Source organism: Phoca vitulina, unplaced genomic scaffold (genome assembly GCF_004348235.1).
Source record: "Phoca vitulina isolate PV1807 unplaced genomic scaffold, GSC_HSeal_1.0 scaffold8, whole genome shotgun sequence".
NCBI lineage: Eukaryota > Metazoa > Chordata > Mammalia > Carnivora > Phocidae > Phoca > Phoca vitulina.
In genome coordinates this window covers 78,113,857-78,136,680 of record NW_022589711.1, presented here as the reverse complement: position 1 = coordinate 78,136,680, position 22,824 = coordinate 78,113,857, and the positions used below count along the sequence as shown (strand labels likewise).

General features: G+C 36.0%; 1 long non-coding RNA gene across 1 annotated transcript in view; it reads left to right on the top strand.

Annotated features, from left to right (window-relative positions):
* LOC116634097 overlaps positions 1–22,824 on the top strand; it is a 325,131-nt gene that overhangs the window by 134,142 nt on the left and 168,165 nt on the right. The window contains exon 3 of the long non-coding RNA XR_004299857.1: positions 10,175–10,255. This is a non-coding gene — a long non-coding RNA (uncharacterized LOC116634097). The remainder of the gene's footprint in view (positions 1–10,174; positions 10,256–22,824) is intronic.

Sequence of the window (22,824 nt, the reverse complement as noted above, 5' to 3'; positions counted from 1 at the left end):
GCGAGAGCAGGAACACAAGCAGGGGGAGTGGGAGAGGGAGAAGCAGGCCTCCCGCCGAGCAGGGAGCCCGATGTGGGGCTGGATCCCAGGACCCTGGGATCATGACCTGAGCTGAAGGCAGACGCTTAACGACTGAGTCACCCAGGCGCCCCAACATGCCTAATTTTAAGTTCATCTGCACTATTAAAATTCTTTCCATCACTTTCTTAAGTCTAGACCATCAACAAAACAATAAACCAAGCCCTGCTCTGTAGTCTTTATGGTGTTAAGACTCCCACAGTGGCTGATTTTTTACAGTGTGGTCCCTGAACATGGAGTTGAGAAAAGATGTGAAGTAGCACACCTTTATGTAGTATTTCCACCCCTACATACAATAGTAGAAATCAGCTCAACAGCATAAACGATAGATGTAGTAAAAGTATTAAAAGATTATACATTTTTGGGCGCCTGGGTGGCTCAGTTGGTTAAGCGACTGCCTCCGGCTCAGGTCATGATCCTGGAGTCCCGGGATCGAGTCCCGCATCGGGCTCCCTGCTCAGCAGGGAGTCTGCTTCTCCCTCTGACCCTCCCCCCTCTCATGCTCTCTGTCTCTCATTCTCTCTCTCTCAAATAAATAAATAAAATCTTTAAAAAAAAAAAAGATTATACATTTTTGACTATTTACACCTGTGTTTATTTAACTCAGCAAGTGCTCACAAATTCCTGAAATTTTAACAATTAAATGGCTCCAGTACACCACTAACGAGTATTTAGCAAAATAAACTATTAAGGAAAATTCGTTACTACACGTCTCGGTTCTGGCTCTAGGATTTCTTAAGTGGTGGTGTTCTTAGAGCTGACTTGGTTAAGCAATAGGAAAAATATCCATAGGTTCAGGAAGAACAAAATGATGTTCAGATTTTGGTCCAGAAGTCCAGGATTTTGGCACCAGGTTCCTTGTTTTGCTTTCAGAGTCTAGCCATACTTAGTCTACTTGATGGGCAAAACTCTTTTCCGTCGGTCATTCCTACTTGAAACTTAGTCACTCTGAAGGAACAGATGCTCTCTACATTCAAAATATTCTGGAGCTTGTACTCTAGAAGTTGCCACAATAATTTAAATGCTACATTTTCTAATACTTTTATTCACACCTAGGTAAGATTGATGAGTCTTTCCATCATGTCCTCATTGCTTCGTGTGTGCATATCTAGCCCCTTTGACTGCATTTCTTTGCAGACATTCATTTCCTGCTTCAAGTTGTTGGCTGTAAAATCCATTTGGACAAATTTTGGATACTATATGTATTTGACATTCTAGTTAGCCTTCAATTAAAAAATCATCAAATAAATATGTGAATAAGTGGCAACATAATTGTTTTTCTTGACCTGGTAGGTATCCTAGCAAAAAGTATGTTCTATGGGGCTGACATTTTCATATGCACTGGAACCATGAGCCCAAGTCGTATGTTTGTCCCTCATCTTCATTACTTGAAAGTAAGCCAATCATTTTGCATTACCACTTTGTATAGACTAGTTCCCAGTATTAAATATTTGGTCTCATCAGTCAAAGCATCCTGTTTTCTGAATCTTTCTCAACTGAATAGTATACTTGTTTTGTAATTGTTAATATCTTTATGATCAAAGACTGGTGAAGCCTATTCATATGCCTTATTACCCTTTCTCTTCATTTATTAAAAATATTTCGAGCACCTATAATGTAGGACACAGGAGTTCAAGAATGGAAGTCACAAATATGACTAAGTTACGATAGTCTTTTAGGACTCGATAGCTTGATGATGAGGGAGACAAAGGCACATAGACTATGAAATGTAGTAACTGCTATTGCAGAACTGTAAACAAAGTGTTCTAGGAACAGACTTTGAAGCAGCAGATTTTGTTTTATCATGCAGGCTATCCTCCATTTTTAAAATAATTTTTTATTGTTAATGTTAATCACCATACATTACATCATTAGTTTTTTTTTTTTTTTTTTTAAAGATTTTATTTATTTATTTGAGAGAGAGAATGAGATAGAGCATGAGAGGGTCAGAGGGAGAAGCAGACTCCCCGCTGAGCAGGGAGCCCGATGTGGGACTCGATCCCGGGACTCCAGGATCATGACCTGAGCTGAAGGCAGTCACCTAACCAACTGAGCCACCCAGGCGCCCATCATTAGTTTTTGATAGGCTATCCTCCATTTAAAAGAAAATTATAAAAGGAGAAAATGGGGCCCTTAGGTTTAGGAAAGGAAATACTTCCCTAGGTATTTTAAAACACTTGTCTTTCAGGTTCTGAAGGAGTTAAGATTTTGTTTTTGTTTTTATCTTGTACACAAAGTTACTATAAGTCATTCAAGACTACAAGTATTTTGATTCCTATTTTTAAAGTTAAAAATAACACTATTTATAATCTTTTCAAAAGTCCAGAGTCCTGGGAATAGTTGAAGCAGTGTTCCATTTCTGAGTAAATATTAGTTTAAACTGTTTTTCAGTTACTGGTAGGCTCCTACTAAATGGAAGTTGTACACAGAAGTGATAAATAAATAAGGGGAGAGAGGAAATGAGGGACAGACATGGAGAGAGATTCCCATACTGCATTTCACTTTCTGTAGTTGAAGTGATAGTTTATTCAATCATAGCTATTTATATTTCTAAATGCAGAGCCAATATAGTTAGGCAGCTAATATCATATTGCAACTTTGTACAAATTAGAAACTGAATTAAGCTTGCAAAGTATATGTTTCACTTTCCTGCCTATGCAGGAGAAACTTCCACATTAAGCATTTCAGTTTTGGGGCAAATTTTAAATTTATCAATACTATTTTCATTAAATTAACCTATTCTTTATTCTTAGGGCTCTTTCCTGACAAAATTTGCAGTCACCTCTTAACTGGAATGTTAACATAAACTATATCATCTATGTTTCATCTGTATCTGTTTGTCAATCTATCATCTACATCTGCTGTCTGTCTACCTAACTACCTACCTACCTACCGATCTATCTAATGATCTGTCATCTGTCACTGTCTCTCTCTGTTTCAGCCTCCCTGTCTCTCTCTTACCTACCTCTGCTTCTAGTTTCTCTTATTCTGGCTAGCACTGTCTCTAAAACATAATTTTCTTATTTGCCTCATAATAAGAAAGTATATCAGTTCTTATCAGTTGATTGGATGAGATTATATAGTAACTGAAGAAAAAAAAAATACTATGCTGAAATGTAGGGTCTGGGAAACTCATTAAGTCTGCTAACAACCTAACAACCCCCCTCTCACAGATTAGACTCCCCAGACAGAGTTAGCATCAGTGAAACTAAAATTTACTGAGCCCTTTGTATATGCCAAGCACTCCGCTAGGCATTATCTGACCCAATCCTCACAACAGAAACATATGATGACCTGTATCTGTCTATAAGAAATAGGCACAGAGAGGTTGAGTAACTTGCCTAAGTTCCGAAAGTGGAGGAGCCAGGGTTCAGACCCAGGTAGTCTGATTCTAGCATCATTGCATTTTATTGAATTCAAAGGCCTCTTGATCTTCTGGGTATGCAAAATCTCATGCTTGGTTTCACTTCCTATTTTTCTAATTGAATGTACTGTTTTACCATGGAATTCACATAAGAGATATCTTCTACTACTTAATTCACAGGTGTAGTCTATGTAAAATTATGCATGTAAATATGAATTTATTTTTAGCTTTAACTTTTAAGGGACACACAATTTGGGATATTCCATCTATGAAATTTGTTGAATTAGGCATGACTTGATATTGAAATATTAACATTGCATTATATTAATATCATACTAATTAATGTAATTAATGACAGTGCATTGATATTAATGTAAAATATACTTTTGCTGATCATACATGTGGAACTGTTTGCTTAAGTCATAAATCAAAAAAGGATAAGCCAAACTTCAGTGTAGACGATACAGCTACATAGAGCAATTGGTTAAGTAAAGTAGTGTTACAAAAATCATTGCCAAGTTGGTCTAGTAAGGTTAAAACCTTAAATAAGGTTAAACAAAAAGACATAATTGAGTGAATTTGAAATGATTCACTTCGTCCTCATGACATTTACCCAGGACTTTTCTAGTTACAGTGCCATTTCTGCTCACAATTAGCACATATAAATGGGTATGTCAGCAAAATTTTAAATTGCTATGGGCTACGGATCACTGACTCCCTTGGGAATTGCTGAAATTACAAATGTTAAATCCATGAATGTCAGGGTTCTTGAGTAATCTGCATTATAACAAGAACATCATCCAAGTCGGGCAGTAATTATGTGACATGAGAAAATATTAGTAAATTATCTTTGCCAGTAATTAATCAAAGTGTGAATACAAGCCCTTTATGGCTTATTTGTTTAAACTGTTGAACAGTGATTATTCATTGCCCCCACAAATGTAAGTTCGTTATTTATAACTTACAAATATGTTTTGTTCAGAAAAAATTTAGTTTTATTAATGTTAATCAAATCTTAGGACTTACACCAGAACAAAATGAAGATATTTTTAAAGACCTACAAAATGAAGATAGTTTTAGGGCTTGAGGCCCTTCAACAAAGTGAATGCTTAATATGCCTAATGAAAAATAGATCATCTTTTTAAAAAACTCACACTTAAAGTAGGATTATAGGTATTGATTTATTTCTTTTTCCTTTTTTTTTTTTTTAAATATTTTATTTATTTATTTGTCAGAGAGAGAGCACAAGCAGGGGGGAGTGGCAGGCAGAGAGAGAAGCAGGCTCTCCGCTGAGCAGGGTGCCCGATGTGGGGCTCGATCCCAGGACCCGGGATCATGACCTGAGCTGAAGGCAGATGCTTAACCGATTGAGCCACCCAGGCATCCCAGATTTCTTTATTGCATATGGCATATTTCAAAACAAACTTTCTATCTTCACCTTAAATCTCGATTTTTAAAATGTGGTCATGTTTGAATTTTATTATGTACACTTTTCTAGCATAAAGTATCTCTGCCCTTTATAATTTTTTAGCATGTACATGTAATGCTGACTTTCTATTTTTTTGTGTGTGGCTAGGAAGTATCAGAGTCTTTATAAAATATTGCTTTAGAAGCTTGCTTAGCTCACAATATGGGAACTATTGACATCTGCAGTTCGGTAAACATGTCTCACAGACTCAATGTACAAAATACAAGACTTCTCAAAGGTCAAAGCAATTCTCATCAGTATCAGAGAATGATAGAGTTGTATAGGGTAAATGTGGAGATACTGAATTTAGGTGCTGTGTGCTCTACAAGGTAGAAGGCAAGATCTGCTAACCCCAACTCATTTTCTTTCCCCTGGTCACCTTCTTATTTCATGTTGGTCTTTTATATAGATATTTTCAAGTCAAGAAGCTTCATTGTTGAAGCCTGTTTCTGCAGCTGTTTTTTTAAAATGTGTGTCCAAATTATATGTTTTCTTCTTGGAAATTTTATCGCAGAAAATCTGATTTTAATTAAATGTTGTTTCTAGTCTTATTTATAATTTTCTTTTCAAAAAAGGAATTATAATTATTGTGTCTATGCAAGAGATTTCTTCCTGAATTGCAACTTTTAGATGTTGAAAAAAACTGTTTGGATGTATTATGTTTTTCTTGAAGTAAATGCTGCTTGCATTGTGTATCACTCATTTTTATGTGTGGAAATCTAATGAAACTGATATCACTATCTCCAAAATAAATGTAAATGATAATGTAACATTCCTTTATTTAGTTCTGTAAGAAGCCAGAATTCATTAAGCAATGTTCTTTTTAAATATCATGTGCTTATAACAAAAATATATTTACAAGGAAGAAAGTTGTGGGGAACCAAGACTAAGAGGCTAATCTTATTATCTTTCCTCCTTACTTCACTTCTAGGTTCTTAGTAGGTATCAGTTGAAGTATTCAAATTTTTGTATGTGATCAATCTGATGGGACTATTTTGACTAAGTTGTCTGGACAATAAAACAAATCAATTAACCTAAGTGATTGGCAGAATATTTAGCCAGGATATTTCTAGACATAGCTCCATTATCTCCAGAGGTATTTCTAGACTTAAGTATGTATATTACATAATACTACAAATATTATTTTGATTAGAAAGGATTTGGTGCAGTTAAAACCCTACTTTAATGATATCATTTGGGTTTTGAGATTCGTTCTCATGTTTCCTAACTTCTCCAATATATTATTTCTCATGTTTTTCTTCCTTATGAGAAAATTCTTTTATTTTTTCTCCTCTTCCACTTGATTTATTCTTTTCCATTTCTCGGCTTTGTGCCCTTGGCCTTCAAAGTCCTCCTTTATTTCATTTGCCATGTCTCTGGTTACAGATTTTCTGCCTATGCTCTTAGAACCTGTGTGATTATCATTCAAATCCTTTGCTCAAATTTGCAGTACAACGCAACAGGCCATAAAAGTCTTCGATACATGTATTATTAATAGATAGGAACTAAAAAGATGCCAAGAAAATCTAAAAGCATTGCTTCTGTGGCAGTGTTTCTATAAAACAGGGAGTCATGAAGGTGAAAAACTAATAGGTGTTACAGGAATGAATTAGTCAACTCAAGAAATCTTGATCTAAACATTTCTATGCAAAGATAGCATTACTGAAGAGTTTCTATCTCACAAAGGCATAACATTATCCATCTTAGAATGCAAAATATTTTTATTTCAGATATATATATAGAGAGAGATAGGGAGAGAGGGGGGAGGGGCAGAGGGAGAGGGAGAGCAAAAATCTCAAGTAGACTCTGCTGAGTGTGGAGCCTCACCCAGGGCTTGATCTCAACCCTGAGATCATATCTGAGCCGAAACCAAGAGTTGGTTGCTTGACGGACTACTCCACCCCAGGCACCCCAGAATGTGAAATTTTTTTATTGGTGGTGGTGTGGTGGTCCACCCAAATCCCATCTTTATTTCTTATGCAGAAATAACACTTTCTGATTTGGGGGTGGGCATATGGCTGCCGAAAATAAAAACTAGATTACCCAGGCTTCCTTTTAGTTAAACAAGATCGAGTATCCATGGAATAGAAGAGATTTAAGGGAAATGGTATAGATAACTTTTGAAAAGTATACTTACAGGAAAGAGACATGGCTTCCTGTTCCTATTTTTTGGAGTCAGGAGATAGACATATTGACTGGCTATGGAGTAGTTGTTTTGGACTACGAAGTAGAAGCTGTTGAGGTTGATGGGACAAGCTAGAAAAAGCTGTGGGTCTGGACAATCATGGAATTGCTAAACTAGGGCAAGACTGCTCTGGTTATATAAGAAATAAATGAATTTCTATATTTTTAAGCCAATGTTCATTTTTAGTTTTCTGTAGCTTTTAGATAAGCTTAATTTTAATGACTATAACCCGCTACTTTCCACAGCACAAACTGGACTTTTTGGACTATTTTGCTCTAGAATATTTTGCATTGGTAAATCCCAATTCTTCACTTTGTGTTTGCATATCTGTTCTGGGAGCTGGTTCACCATAGCAAGCACTCACTATACTATACTACATGATGGCTCAAAAGGACACCCTGTAATTTTCAGCGATGGAACACGAGAGAAGTGGGTTTTACCCCTTTGTTGACTTCTCACACCCTTCTCACAGCCTGCTATAATCTGTTCTTTTTTTTCCCTTTCTGTTCTCCTTTTTGTGTATGCCCCCCAGCTGCACATGACCTAGAACTGGAACCAATTCTAGAAGCTTTTGTGCCCCTTAATTACACCTTCCAATCTGTCACCTGGTGCTGTCAGTTCTATCTTTAAAATATTTCTCCTGTTTGTCCCTGACTCTCCATCCCTGTCTGTTTTCTTATTGCCCTGCCTCAGGCTTGTATCATGTCTCCACAGCATCAGTGCCCACACTTGGCACACTGCAGCTCTTCTCTCTCCATCTCACTTGCTGTTCTTATCACCTGGGAGAGATTGGGCATGCATACTGAGCAGGATGCTTTACTACTCAGAACTGCCCAGGGACTGCTCATCATCCCCAGCAGTGGTTACCTATGGTGTTCTCATGAGCCGTGGGGTCAACAGCAATGCCTGCATGGTCCTCAGTATTGATGTCATGGCAGGTGAGGCAGGGCTCTGGCCTGCCTTCCTCCACCATATGCACATTGCACAAGAACAGCCTCACTGGAATTTCTTCTCCAACAGCATGTATGTATGGTTATGCATCTGTTAAGGTTTTTTCTTTCACCTTAAAAACATCATTTCAGTACATTATATTTTGTTAGAAAATAAGCCATTTCCCTTAAGCTTTCAATGTTTTTTTTCTGAGTTGTACTTTGAATTTGCTCATAACATTTTTATATTTTCTTGTTTTTCATGTGCAGTTTGCATTCTTTCCTTTATCCTTAGTCAGTCTTTTTAGAAGTTACCTATTTTATTCATCTTTGAAGACCCAACCCTTTGTTTTAGTAATGTTTTCCCTTTTTTGTTATTATTATTATTTTTTTATTCTCTGTTCATTTAAAAAATGCAGTTCAGTCTTGTTCTTTCTTAGGGTTTAGTTATTTTCTTATCCTAATTTCTTCACATTAAATGAAGATGTTTTTCCTTCTTCATTCCCTCCCTCCCACCTTCCCTCCTTTCATCTTTTTATACTTTAAGTAATTACAGCATTCATGCCTATAGATGTTCCTTAGTTATATAACATAGGTTTTGATGTGAACTATTCAGCTTTTAATTACATTGTGTATGGTTGGAAATTTCAGTTTTATTTTTATTTTGATCTAGGTATTATTTAGGAAAAATATGAATTTCTAAGTATTAAAGTTTTAAAAAATATTTTACTTCTAGTTTTATTGATTATGAATCCAAGAATGCAGTCTGTAAAAGTGGTATATATGTTTAAACTCTTTACTTTGAATTTTTTGCCTCCCTGGTGTTTTTACGGTCTTTAATAGTTTCTAATTTTTGACCCAATGAATGAATGATTGCATTTTAATAGAGGAGTTTAACCCATTCAGGTTTGATAGCTCATTATTTATTTCTCAATTCTATTATTTTATGATTTTTAAGGAATGTATCAGTGTTGTTTACCTATACTGCATTGTTCTTCCTTGCTCCTAAAAACTGCTGATGAAATGCTTCTGCTTATTTTTGTTTATTTGTTTCAAATTTTTATTTAAATTCTAGTTTGTTAACATATAGTGTAGTATTGGTTTCAGGAGTAGAATTTAGTGATTCATTACTTACATATAACACCCAGTGCTCATCACAGCAAGTGCCCTCCTTAATGCCCATCACCTATTTAACCCATCCCTGAATCCCCTCCCCTCCAGCAACCCTCAGTGTGTTCTCTATAGTTAAGAGTATCTTCTGGTTTGCCTCCCTCTCTCTTCCTTTTTTCCCCTTTTCCCCTATATTCATCTGTTTTGTTTCTGAAATTCCACATATGAGTGAAATCATATGGTATTTGTCTTTCTCTTACTTATTTCACTTAGCATAATACACTCTAGTTCCATCCATGTCATTGCAAATGGCAAGATTTCATTCTTTTTGATGGCTGAATAATATTCCAGTGTGTGTGTGTGTGTGTGTGTGTGTGTGTGTGTGTATGTGTGTGTATACCACATCTTCTTTATCCATTCATCTGTTGATGGACATTTCAGCTCTTTCCATAATTTGGTTATTGTTGATAATGCTGCTATAAACATCAGGGTGTATGTGTCCCTTCAAATCTGTATTTTTGTATCCTTTGGGTAAATACCTGGTAGGGCAATTGCTGGGTCATAGGGTAGTTCTATTTTTAATGTTTTGAGGAAACTCCATACTGTTTTAAATTCTGTGGTAGGTGTTTAGCACTGCAAGGATTATTTCTTTGGATTCAGAAGTGGAAGTATGTATTTTTCCTCTTTGTCCTCTTTCTCCTCCACCTCTTACTTTTTTTCAAATTTCTATCCCTCTCTCTCCCTCCATCCTTCCCTCTTCCCTCCCCCCCCCCCAATTCTTCTCTCTTAATTGGGAGCTGTAATAAATGTAACATACACAACATTCTTACCTATTTTATCAGGCAACATTCTTGGTCACAAGTAACAGAATTGGTTGGAAAGATATATGGTAGCTTAAAGGATCTGTGGGAATGCTGGGAGGCCCTATGTAGATAATGAGCATGAGCCAGAACAGACTTTGCAGTCAAGAACAACTGGTTAGGATGCTACTGTTGCTGCCTCCATTATAGGACACTCATTGCCACTTGTTTCTATTACAGGAACAAACTGCCATCATTGCTGAACTGTTGACTTTTTGTTGCCACCATGATTAACATCTGGCTGTGCATCACTTCCTCAAGGTAAGAGTCGTAAGTGGCAGATCCTAGTTCATGTCTCTATATTCTCCACTCCAGGGTATAGAAATCATCTGCCTTCTTGACTTCCTGCCTACCATCAACCATACAGTGCTGGAGTTTCACAAATTAGGAAGGTTGTTTGTATGCTGAGTAAACACATAGCATATTTCTACTGCATTTAAACCCTTTGTCCTGTGGGTATACATAAATAAGATTTAAAAACAGGTGTATATATACATATATATACATATATAAAAATATGTTTGCCCCATTCTTTTACTTTGAAAAAGAGAAAATCTCCCACCTAACATGATGGGACTTTTCTTCATATGTGCTGAGTGCAGAATGTGCTGAAACCATTTCTGATGGGAGCCAGTTCAAATTGTCAAGATTTTCTGTGGACATCTCCAAGTTTAGAATCTCAGGTTGATGTCCATTTATCTTCTGGCTCAAGTTTGTTCCATTATTAATATTGTTCAACTTATGTGTTAATTTGCAAAGTTAACTACTTAACACTCCCCACATACAGTACTAGTTGAGAAGAAAACAAAGAAAATAGTAATCCATTGTATGTAATACATGCATGGTTTTGTCTCCTCTTAGAGGTGTTCTTCCGTTGTATACTACAACCACTAAGTCTGCAGGGTCTGGGATCATTGTGAGAGAATTTATCTTTAATGAAAGAATCATTTGGTTTAAGTAATGAGATGTGATGAACTCTTGATTTATGAATTCAGGTGTTCAATTTATGGGGAAAATAGTACCATATATAGGTTATGAGTTCATAGTATGTATCACATGCTGTCAGTAGTTGGCATTGTAACTAATTTTCATCAGCCCATAAAGTTTTCTATTTCTGTGTAAAGAGGCTGTCTAAGAAAGAAGTAATACCACATGGGATACCACAAAATTTAGTAAATAGAGAGATGATGTTGTATACAGACACATAATGAGTAAGAACAGCAAATTCAAATCCCGAGTAAGTCTGCATTCCAGTGAGTGTCAGGAATTAACCCTTTTGTGTTGAAAGCAATCAAATATAATCCATATACCACCAAAATAGCTGGCTGGTGCTTAAAATATGGTAGCCTATAGTATGTCATGGTCACTAGCAAATAGGTTCACAGCAATAGTTGCAGTGAGTCCAACTTGGTCAGAAGGGCTCATGTCACTGAGCTGATGCATAGCCTCCATTTCTTTTATCATAGACTCTCTGTTCTCGAGTCTATTGAGTAAATGCTATGTGAGCTGAGGAGGAGGCTGCCCGAAACAGGGGGTATGTCATGTTTCTATTTTATTAAGAAGCATCTTTATCAGGGGCTTTTAAGAAACATTCATGTGGGAACTAGTTCATAACTAGAAACCAACTCTGCATTATTTGTTCAGCCTAGAAAAACATTATATAATTTATTAAAAATTTTAAAGTCAGCCATTAGATATATTAAGAGCAGATTATAATTACTCTGCTCTGTAAAGAAAAAAAGATGTGAAAAGCAAAAAAAAAAAAAAAACAAACCCAGAAATGATTTAATGAAATATTTAATAAAAATCTACAATACCATTAAAAACAAAAGCCATTTTGTCCAAAATGACCTGTTAAATTGGATCTAAAATATAGCCAAGCCATACATAATTTACTTCAGTTAAACTTATTCCATAAATGCAGAGTTTGACTTATATAGAAAAAAGGTTTCTTCCTGCCCTAGATATTGAAGAGTCACTTCATACAGTTTTACATCCGTATCTAATAGTAATGATAGGTCTCTTAACCAAATAGAAATTATGTATATATGTATCCTTACCATAATAAAACTGTGCACTCAACAAAAGCCACAGTAAAGTTAGTTGTGAAACACAAGAGGCATTCCCACTATAATCAATAATCAGGAGGATTTCTACTACTTTCCTTATTTAACGTTGTTCCTGAAGTACTAGCCAATGAAGTTAGAAGAAAAAAAATGAGAGGCTTTAAACTTTATATGAAACAGAAAATACTATTCATAGAGATTACATAATTCCATACCTTGAAACTCTAAAATTTGCAATTGAAATTAAAAAAAGATCCATAAGGTAGTGGCGTTTGAACTAAAGTAAAGAAAACAAAAATGTTTTCCTCGTTATGAATTATTATTAGCCAGACCATACAATAGGAGAAATAAGCCTGTTTTCTACAGCAACCACAAAAGTAAAATACCTAGAAATAAACTGAATAAGACCTCAACCAAGCCTACATGAATGTAATGGTGAAACTTTACTGAAGGACGGTAAAATAACTTGAAATTATCAAAATAAAAACTGTATTCTTTTTTTTTTTTTTTTTAAAGATTTTATTTATTTATTTGAGAGAGAGAATGAGATAGAGCATGAAAGGGGGGAGGGTCAGAGGGAGAAGCAGACTCCCTGCTGAGCAGGGAGCCCGATGCGGGACCCGATCCCGGGACTCCAGGATCATGACCTGAGCCGAAGGCAGTCGCTTAACCAACTGAGCCACCCAGGTGCCCCAAAACTGTATTCTTTTTTTAGAGAACAGCATATTTTAAATTTATCAATTAATTTTAAGACCCAATGTGATACCTGTGAAGGTAACAATAAGATTCTAAAGCTCATATTCAAAATAAACAAATAAGTAAATAAAGCTCATATGCAAAACTAAACATGTATAATGATATAAAAGGAGAAGGATAGTGGAACTACTTTTACCAAATGTTGAAATGTGTTATTGTGAAAAAGTAGAAAAAATATATGTTGGTCTCTGTTCTTAGTTCCTGGAATAGAGCCCTTAAAACCCTTGTAGTTTCCTAAGTGATAAAACTACTAGGAGCATCTTTTGTTCTAGTATTTGGTCTTTGACCCCAGCTCCTAATACAGGGCTCCTGAATCCTTTGGAATTTCCTGGATGATAGGACCATCTTTTGCTCTAATGAGGCAACTCCTGAATAGCATCTGGATGGGGCTGGTCACCAGAAAGACCAAGCCAGGATTAAGAGCTTGGAAATTTCAACCTCACTCCCCATCCCCCAGGAGGAGGAAAGGGTCTGGAAATGGAGTTAATGATCAGTGTGTCTATGATCAATGATCATAATGATCAATGATGTCTATGTGATGGCACCTTCATAAAAATTCCCAAAGTACAGAATTTGGAGAGCTTCAGGGTTGTTGAAGTACCAGGAGGGTGGGGTGCTTGGTGAGGGTATGGAAGCTCTGTACCCCTTGCCCATCTCTTCCATCTGGATGTTCATCTGTGTCCTTTATCATATAATTTTATAATAAATGGTGAATATAAGTAAGCGTTTCCCTGAGTTCTGTGAACCATTCTACAAATTATTAAACCTGAGGGGGGTCATGGGAACCCCAAGTTATAGCTGGTCAGAAGTACAGGTGACAACCTGTGACCTGTGATTGGCATTGGAAGTGGAACAGGGGAAGTCTCGTCGGACTCTGTCAGAATTGAGTTAAATTGTGGGACACCCAGCTGATGTCATAGGGGATTGCTTGGTGAATGAAAACCTCCACACATTTGTTGACCAGATCATCAACATGGAAATATTGTGAGTATGTGAGTAAAGGAGAAATGGAGGAGTGTGTTTTTCCTATACAATTACCATATTTAATACAGTTATGTCATGAAGTGTCATTTGGGTAAGATGTGAAGTAAATCAAGTTTGAAGCCTTATGGGTATCTGGAAGGAAGGACAATACAAGTGGGGAAAAAAGGCAAATGCAGAGGCTCAAGCCCCAAGGCAAGATTGTGCTTGGCATATTTGAGAAGCAGCAAATATGACCTTGAGCATGGAGTAGAATGAAAAAGGGAAGATTAGGAGATGTGGTGAGAATGGGAATAGGTGGCAGGGTGGGTTGTAGGTCATATGTGCCTAATAAGTCATAAAAAGAAAATGCTTGGTCTGTACTTTCACTGAGATGGGAAGTCTTTGGAGGTCCTTGAACAAAGAAGTGAAAGGGTTTGACTGACATTTTAATGGTTTCACTCTGGCTGCTGTGTTAAGAATAAATGAAGGTGGACAGGGACAGCAGTACAGAGACCAGGTTGAAAACCTGTGGAAGTCCAGGTGAGAGATAATGCCTTGAATAAGAATTGTAGCAGCAGAGGCAAAGACACATAGTCTAATTCTGGATGTATTTTGAAGGGACGCTCAGTTGGACATTCTGATGAATTTAATGTGGAGTAAGAAAAATAAGGCAAGGGGGCGCCTGGGTGGCTTGGTTGTTAAGCGTCTGCCTTCAGCTCAGGTCATGATCCCGGGGTCCTGGGATGGAGCCCCACATCGGGCTTCCTGCTTGGTGGGAAGCCTGCTTCTCCCTCTCCCACTCCCCTGCTTGTGTTCCCTCTCTTGCTGTGTCTCTCTCTGTCAAATAAATCTTAAAAAAAAAAAAATAAAGAAGGCAAGGATGACTCTAAGGATTTTGATTTGATAAACTAGATGGATGGAATTGCTACTTACCTAGATGATGAAGTGAAGTGAGATAAGAAAATGGATCATTGATTGAGGAGAAAGGGTATGAAGTTTATCATTATTAGAAATGGGAATATTTTGGCCCATGGTGTTATCTTCTGAATTCAGAACCAATAAAACAAGATAGATTAGCAGCACTGAATGTTTATATATAAAAGCAGTGTTTTGTAAGACTCAGATTTTGGGAGAGCGGAATACATTTGATAAAATCCACAGGGAACATTTTTGTGATATCTTTTAGTGTTTTTGTGCTTTATTCAATTTTTAATATTATCATATCATATATAAAGGATTTATTCCATGTAGAAGCATTCCTCGTTTATCTTACAAATTATTTAATATTTTTCTTTCCTATTAATAAGATCCCAACATTTTAAATGCACTGAAAAATTTTAAATGCAATCTTAAAAATAGTTGAGTAGGACATTGTAGTCTTAAAAAACTGTTTAGGATTTCAAAAAAGAAGACCCTTATTCTAAGAATTTGAGGGTGGGGTAACTAGAATAAGCAGTGCGATAGGTTTACACATAGCATTGAGGGCCACTTAGGGCAAGTGATCGGGACTAAAAGCAGCATTGCTGTGGTGTTTTTCCCTAACCGTGCTCCGATGCACAGGTGCGGCCACATATGGGGGTAGAGTTGTATAAAAACATATATCCATCATACTATCATACAGAGTATTTTCACTGCCCTAAATATCCTCTATGCTTCTGCTTACTTATCCACCCCCCTTTTCCCCAATCCTTGGCAATCACTGATCTTTCCACTGTTTCCATAGTTTTGCCTTTTCCAGCATGTCATATAATTAGAATCATACAGTATTCAGCCTTTTCAGATTGGCTTCTTTCACCTAGCAATATGCATTTAAGTTTCTTCCATGTCTTTTCATTGCTTGATAGCTCATTTCTTCTTAGCACTGAAAATATTCCATTGTCTGGATGTACTATAGTTTATTTATCCATTCACCTACTAAGAGACGTCTTGGTTGCTTCCAAATTTTGATGATTATGAGTAAAGTTGCTGTAAACATCCATGTGCACATTTTTGTGTGGATGTGCATTTTCAACTCCTGTGGGTAAAGACTAAGTAGCACATTTGCTGCATCAGGTGGTAAGAGTATGTGTAGTTTATAAGAAACTGCCAAACTGTCTTTCAAAGTGGCTGTACCACACTGCATTCCCACCAGCAATGAATGAGAGTTCCTGTTACTCCATATCTTTGTTAGTATTTTGTGTTGTCCATATTTTGAATTTTGGCCATTCTCATAGGTGTCTAGTGGTACCTTGTTATTTTAATTTGCCTTTCCCTGATGAGATATGATGTGGAACATCTGTTCATATGCTTATTTGTCATCTGTGTATCTTTGGTAAAATGTCTGTTATGGTCTTTGGCCTATTTTTTAATTGAGTTGTTTGATTTCTTATTGTTGAGTTTTAATAGTTCTTTATGTGTTTTTAACAACAGTCTTTTGTCAGATGTGTCTTTTGCAAACATTTTCTCCCAGTTTGTGGCCGGTCTTCTAATTCTCTCAGTATTGTCTTTTGCAGAGCCGAAGTTTTTAATTTTAATGAGTCCAGCTTATCAATTAATTCTTTCATGGATGGTGTCTTTGATGTTTTATCTAAAAAGGCATTGCTATATCCAGAGTCATCTAGGTTTTCTCCTATGTTCTCTTCTTGGAATTTTATAGTTTGGCATTTTACATTTAGGTCTGTGATACATTTCAAGTTAGAAAGTTAAATTTTGTGAAGGCTGTAAGATCCGTGCCTTTTTAAGACCATGTTAGGGCAGGTGGTGTTTAAAGCTCCCTTCATTTCCTCTCCAATTTATTATAGTGACACAAGATCTAGCTCTAATTTCCCTTTGCTGCCTCCCTTTTAATGCTGAAGACCTCATTTGGTGGAGGGGGAGATCTGAACATTTAGCTTTCTTTCTTTTTATATTTCTCCTCAAAAGATTTATCTGCATTATGTAGATGACTGTGACTGATTGGAAATACGGTCTTAAACATGGCAGAAAGAAAAGAGAATTACAAATATCAACATTTGAAGATACTATTTCACCACATCATTTAAGACAGAATACCTAGATGTCAAAAGGTGTAAGATGACAAATTTTACTACCTTAAATGTAAAGTCTTCTGTATGACAAAAACCTTAAATAAAAAATAATGAGGGAATAATTAAATATAATTTGTATTAATTGTGACCAAGAATTAATTTGCTAAAATAATTCTTAAAATTCAATAATATAAATAGCAAATCCCTGTAAAGGAAGGAGGAAGATAAGAAGGAAGGGCATGGACTGACAATATATGGCGGAATAAATACTCATGGTTTATAAGTAGACCAAAAGACGTTCAAAGTCCCTCCTATTGCACTATTTCATATTGTAAGTAGTGCAAATTAAGACAGCAATTAAATAGCACTTCCCACTTTTCATCCTGTCAGAAAAAAATTTCAACCATATACAATGTTGGAGAGGTTGGAAAACAGGAATTTTCATGCATCATTGACAAATTTGTACTTTGGTATAACAAATGTTATGGGAGTTTTTCAATATTTATGAAAATGTCCCTGATACCCGTCCTGCGATTTTCACAGATGTATGCACACACATGTTCATTATAGCTTTGTTGATACAGTAAAATCTGAACACATCCTGAATGATCACCTAAAAGGGGTGCAGCCACACAGTGGGACACTGCACAATGAGCTAGAGCTCTAGAATATGCTGCTAAGTAAATTAACGAGTTGTATGCACAAAAAGACACCAGAAAAGTGTTAAATCTGCATCCATATATGTAAGAAGTTATATGTGTATATAGGCAATGTATTTGTGTGAGTTTGAAAAAAATCAAAGGAAGATTCATTAAAACTGTGTCAATGACTATTTCCTCAGTCACAGGAACATATTATGAAGTGGGAAAAAAGATACTTCTCATTGTGTCACCTTTCTTATTTGAATTTTTTATCACACTTTTGTATTTTGGTATATAGAAAAAAGATTAGAGAAAGAAACTGGAAGACTTTTAATTTAAACACCTATCATATGAGGTTTCTTTTCCTTGGTTTTGGAATGTTGTTTCATCTATAGTTGCAGTCTGGTAACTGAAGGCACACAACTCTGAAGATGGTTCAGGATTGGGAGAAGCTAAGGATGCTCTGTATGATTTTCACGGAGTAGTATTTTTACTAATTCAATATGTCTTATTTTATGAGGAGTTAGCAACTGGTTCATTGATTCTTTGTTCATATATATTTGGGATTTAGAAATAGTGAAATGCTGTTGTGATTCTATAATAAATTAGCTGCATATTTATAATACAAACTAATGATTCCGTAGAAATGATTCGGATTCTGGAGAAAACCTGCATTGAACTGCAAATGATTTGCAGTATTTCAACAGCAAGAGTATATGAACGTTTTCTTTTTTTTTTTTAACATTCATTTGATACCTGTTAAGTGTGAGAGACTCAGCTATTGTAAGGGCTATATTTGTCTATCATTCATTCATTTTTCTTAATTTCCTAATTCATTCATCACTTATTTACTGTCTCCAATATTTGGGGAGCATTTTAGGTTTTTAGATTGAGTTTTTACTAGGAAAAGTCTGTGCTATAATGGAGCTTATATTTCAGTTGTGACGAGGGGAGACAAACCAGGAAACCAACCCTCCCCCCCCAAAAAGGAAAGAGAAATAACAAAATAATTTGAAACGGGCAGTAGTGCTTAAAAGAAAGCAAAAGAGGTCAGTTTGAATGACAGACACTGGTGGGAATGGGGATGAGTTTGGGATTGGAGGTGGGTTCTGGGGTTTTATAGTTTATGACAGTTAAAGGGAACATATCATATGATAAGGTCCGAGAGCACTGAGTAGGTTTTGTTTTCTTTATATTTACTTCTCTGTTATTTTCAGCAGATTTTCTTTTCTTTTCTTTCTTTTTTTTTTTTTTTAGGGAAAGTAGGTGGGTTTATTCTTATAGATGCAAGATTGCCATCATCACAGATAATTTAAGTAAGGGACTCTGAACTTTATTTGAAGGCTATATCTCTTCCAAGTTAAAGCAATAGTAGATTTAATCAAGTCAGAGAAGAGAGTAATTTAATGTAAGACAAACTTTTATTTTAGACCATCTATTTGTTTTATTCATTCATATTAAAACACCCTTTTGAATGTGTCTTTTTGGTATAGCTCAGTGATATTAGATTTTCACTAATTTTGTCTTTTTTGATTGCAGTCTTGGGTTTTCTTGGGGGGGTTTGTTTTTGTAATTTCAAGTCATTCACCCATAACATTTGTTATACCAAAGTACAAGTCATCTTTCTTTCATATATTTTATTATTTTAGATTGTATCTACTTACAGGCAGTGGGAACCCCTACCTAAATTGTTTCTTACAAATTGGTGCTTATTTATTTCTTATAGTAAGAAAACTAGAGGGAGATCAGTTGGTTGCTGGCATTAGTACAGTAGTTTAAGGAGTCATGCTTCTGCCTTTGTTCCATCATCACAATAGTCAGCATTTTACTTCTTGTCCTCAAGATGACTGCTACATCTCCAGGCATAAGGGGAAAAGTCAGTGCCAGAGCTGTTGTTATCACTCAGCAGGAAAGCAAAATATTTCCTAGAAATCTCTTGACAGGCTTCTGCTTTAGTCTCATTGCCTAGAACAAGTCCCATGGGAACCCCAGCAGCAAGGAGTGCTGAAGATGCAGGAAATAAGACTGTGAATGTCTTAAAACAATCTTTATACAACTCCTGGAGCTTGATACATTGCTGCTCCCAACAAAATCAAGAAATATGGGTGACAATGGATATTAGGTAGCCAACTATGAGTAATTTACCACAAATGCTGCTTAAAATACAATTTCCTTGAAAACAACAAACTATTTCAACCAATGCATTAAAAAAAAAAAAAAGATGTTGCCTGGGGAAAGTTTTAGGTGTGTGCCATTTTCCCACTGTTATCTTTTTAAACTGGGCTTTTGTAATTATTGACTATAAATAAAGATTACCAAAATTAACTGGGATGATAATAATAGTAAACAATTACTCTGTGTTCTGTGTGCTTTACATGTAATAATTTAATCCTCACAACAGCTTTGGAAAGAAGGTACTATTATTATCCCCATTTCATGGAGATGTTAAGGAACGTACTCATGGTCTCACAGCTAGTAACGACTGCACCAGGATAGAAATTCGGGTACTTGGCCTCAGAGATGACCAATACCAAGGTGGAATTGTGAGAAGAAACAGTCGGTGGCATCTTGTTGCTGAGAGCTGCACCTGCAGACTCCTGGCAAGCATATGGGGGCCTCAGTTCTACAGCACAACACACTGAATTCTGTCAACAACTACAGGGGCTTGGAAAAGAACTCTTAGTGCTAGCAAGGGATGGAGCCTTTTTGACATGCCAGTTGTAGCCTTTTGCAACCCTGAGCAGGAGCCTAGATAGCCTGTATCTGGAATTCTGACCCCCAGAAAGTATGAGATAATACATATGTGTTGTTTCAAGCCACTAAGTTTGTGGTGATTTTTTATACTGCAATAAAAAAAATCAATACAATATTCAAGCTCCAATGATTGTATGTTATATCTTAAATGAGATGCTCATTCGTTTTGAGCCTTTTTTCATGCATTAACTCATAATAAATAATAATAGTACTAACCATGGCTAACATTAGCTGAATACTTTGCTACATTCCAAAAACTAATCAATGCTTAAAAAAACCATTTATTTAATCCTCATAGCTATCTTGATGTAGACATTGTAATTATCCTCATTTTACAGATGAGAAAATTGAGAAAGAGGAAAACATGAAGCAGAGTAACTTCTATAGCTTAGGCAGCTAAGAAGTAGCAGATGCAGGACTTGGATCCAGATATAGGAACCACAGGGTCTGAACTCATGACTATGATGCTCCACTGCTTGGCCTCTGTAAGTGGAGTTTGGGTCATTGTTATTTTCTTCCTTGGAACACAGTCTTCAAGAGGAAGTATCAGGTGGGCCACAAATACTTTTTAAAAAAGAATATAACTTACAGCAAATTAGGAGAACAGATGAGGAAAGTTAGATTTTCTTATAACTAGAGTGAGAATCTTTGTGAATTGTTGTATTGTAGCCATAGGATAAACATATCAGCATGCTTTCTTTTAAGGTGTACAACCTAACATATATAATTTTTAATTGTCAATCATACCTCAATAAAGCTGGAAAAAGAAATATTTAAAGAAGAAAAGGTATCAGCATGAGAAAGCAGCAAATGGGTCCACCATTATTTGGGGATTTAAATGAATGTTTAAGAAGCTTAAAAAATTGTACATATACCAATATATGTTTCTTTTCTTTGTGATGTTGTATAATAATATTTCATCACATTGTGTACTTTTGAAAATGGATGATTTTAGGTAGAATTGTTCCAATGCTCTTACCATATTTCCTGCTTGCTTCAGTTGACTAGAGCCTACATCTCTTCAGATTCTTCCTTGGTCTTTTCAAGTTGAAGAGGAATTGTTTTGGGTCGTACATGAAATTTTTGCAATACATCTGCTTCTACATGAAGTAATATTTTGATGTCTATGTAACTTTCATATTTACCTCTTTTCTTTGGTCTAAATTAATATCTTTAAAAATGGATCTTGGAAGGAAGGAAACTAATATGTATGAGAAATCAATTGGATGTCAATCAAATCACTTCACATGGTACTTCATATAATCCTCTCATATACCTAGTGAGTTCATTTTTTATTGTTCATAGTCTACATATGGCAAATCTGAGAAAAGGGAAGATTAAACAATTGCCCAGGATCACATAACCCATTGATGGCCATTTGGGGATTTGAACCCAGGGGTTTCCTTCAAACACTGTGCTCTTTTCCTGTAAACACACCTCCTCTTAGGCTCAGTGTTATCGATCTGCTTCCTTCTTTTATTATTGGCAGTAGCCATCTGCCAAATAAATTTCAAAGTACTTTTGAAAAAATGTTGTTTGAAGTATGAACACATGTCTGTACTGATTGCAACACACAGTACAACTCCCATACAAACAGGTTTTAATGACACCATCTCCTTTGCTGTTGGAACTACTCATATTTGGGTTTGAAATCACTGCCCTATCTTGTAATAAGGATAAATTTCTCACCACAGAACTTCATCCACTTGAAAATGTATAGCAAGTGATTTAATTTCATAATTGAAATGTATTTGCAAAAGTTGAGCTTACTATTGCTTCCAGCCATTGTGTATCTGAAAATAATTTAAAACTTGAGAAGTATATTTTATATGACATTTTCTCTGTATGTCTATTTCTAGTTATATATAATGCCTTTAAGAAGTTATTTATTTATTTATTTATTTATTTATTTATTTATTTATTATGTTCAATTAGCCAGCATATAGAACATCATTGGTTTTTGATGTAGTGTTCAACAATTCATTAGTTGCATATAACACCCAGTGCTCATCACCACATGTGCCCTCCTTAATATCCATCACCCGGTTACCCCATCCCCCCACCCTCCTTCCTTCTGTAACCCTCAGTTTGGTTCCTGGAGTCCAGAGTCTCTCATGGTTTGCTTCCCTCTCTAATTTCTTCCCATTCAGTTTTCTCTCCCGTCCCCTGTGGTCCTCTGCGCTATTCCTTATGTTCCACATATGAGTGAAATCATATGGTAATTGTCTTTCTCTGCATGACTTATTTTACTTAGCATAATCCCCTCCAGTTCTATTCATGTCAATGCAAATGGTAGGTATTCATCCTTTCTGATGGAGTAATATTCCATTGTATATATGAACCACATCTTCTTTATCCATTCATCTGTTGAAGGGTATCTCAGCTCCTTCCATAGTTTGGCTATCATGAACATTGCTGCTATGAACATTAGGGTGCACGTGCCCCTTCTTTTCACTACGTCTGTATCTTTGGAGTAAATACCTAGTAGTGCAATTGCTGGGTCGCAGGGTAGCTCTATTTTTAATGTCTTGAGGAACCTCCATACTGTTTTCCAGAGTGGCTGTACCAGATTGCATTCCCATAAGAAGTCTTGATATCTTTAGATACTGAATTTTCTGAACATTGAACTTCTTTTATGCAAAGAG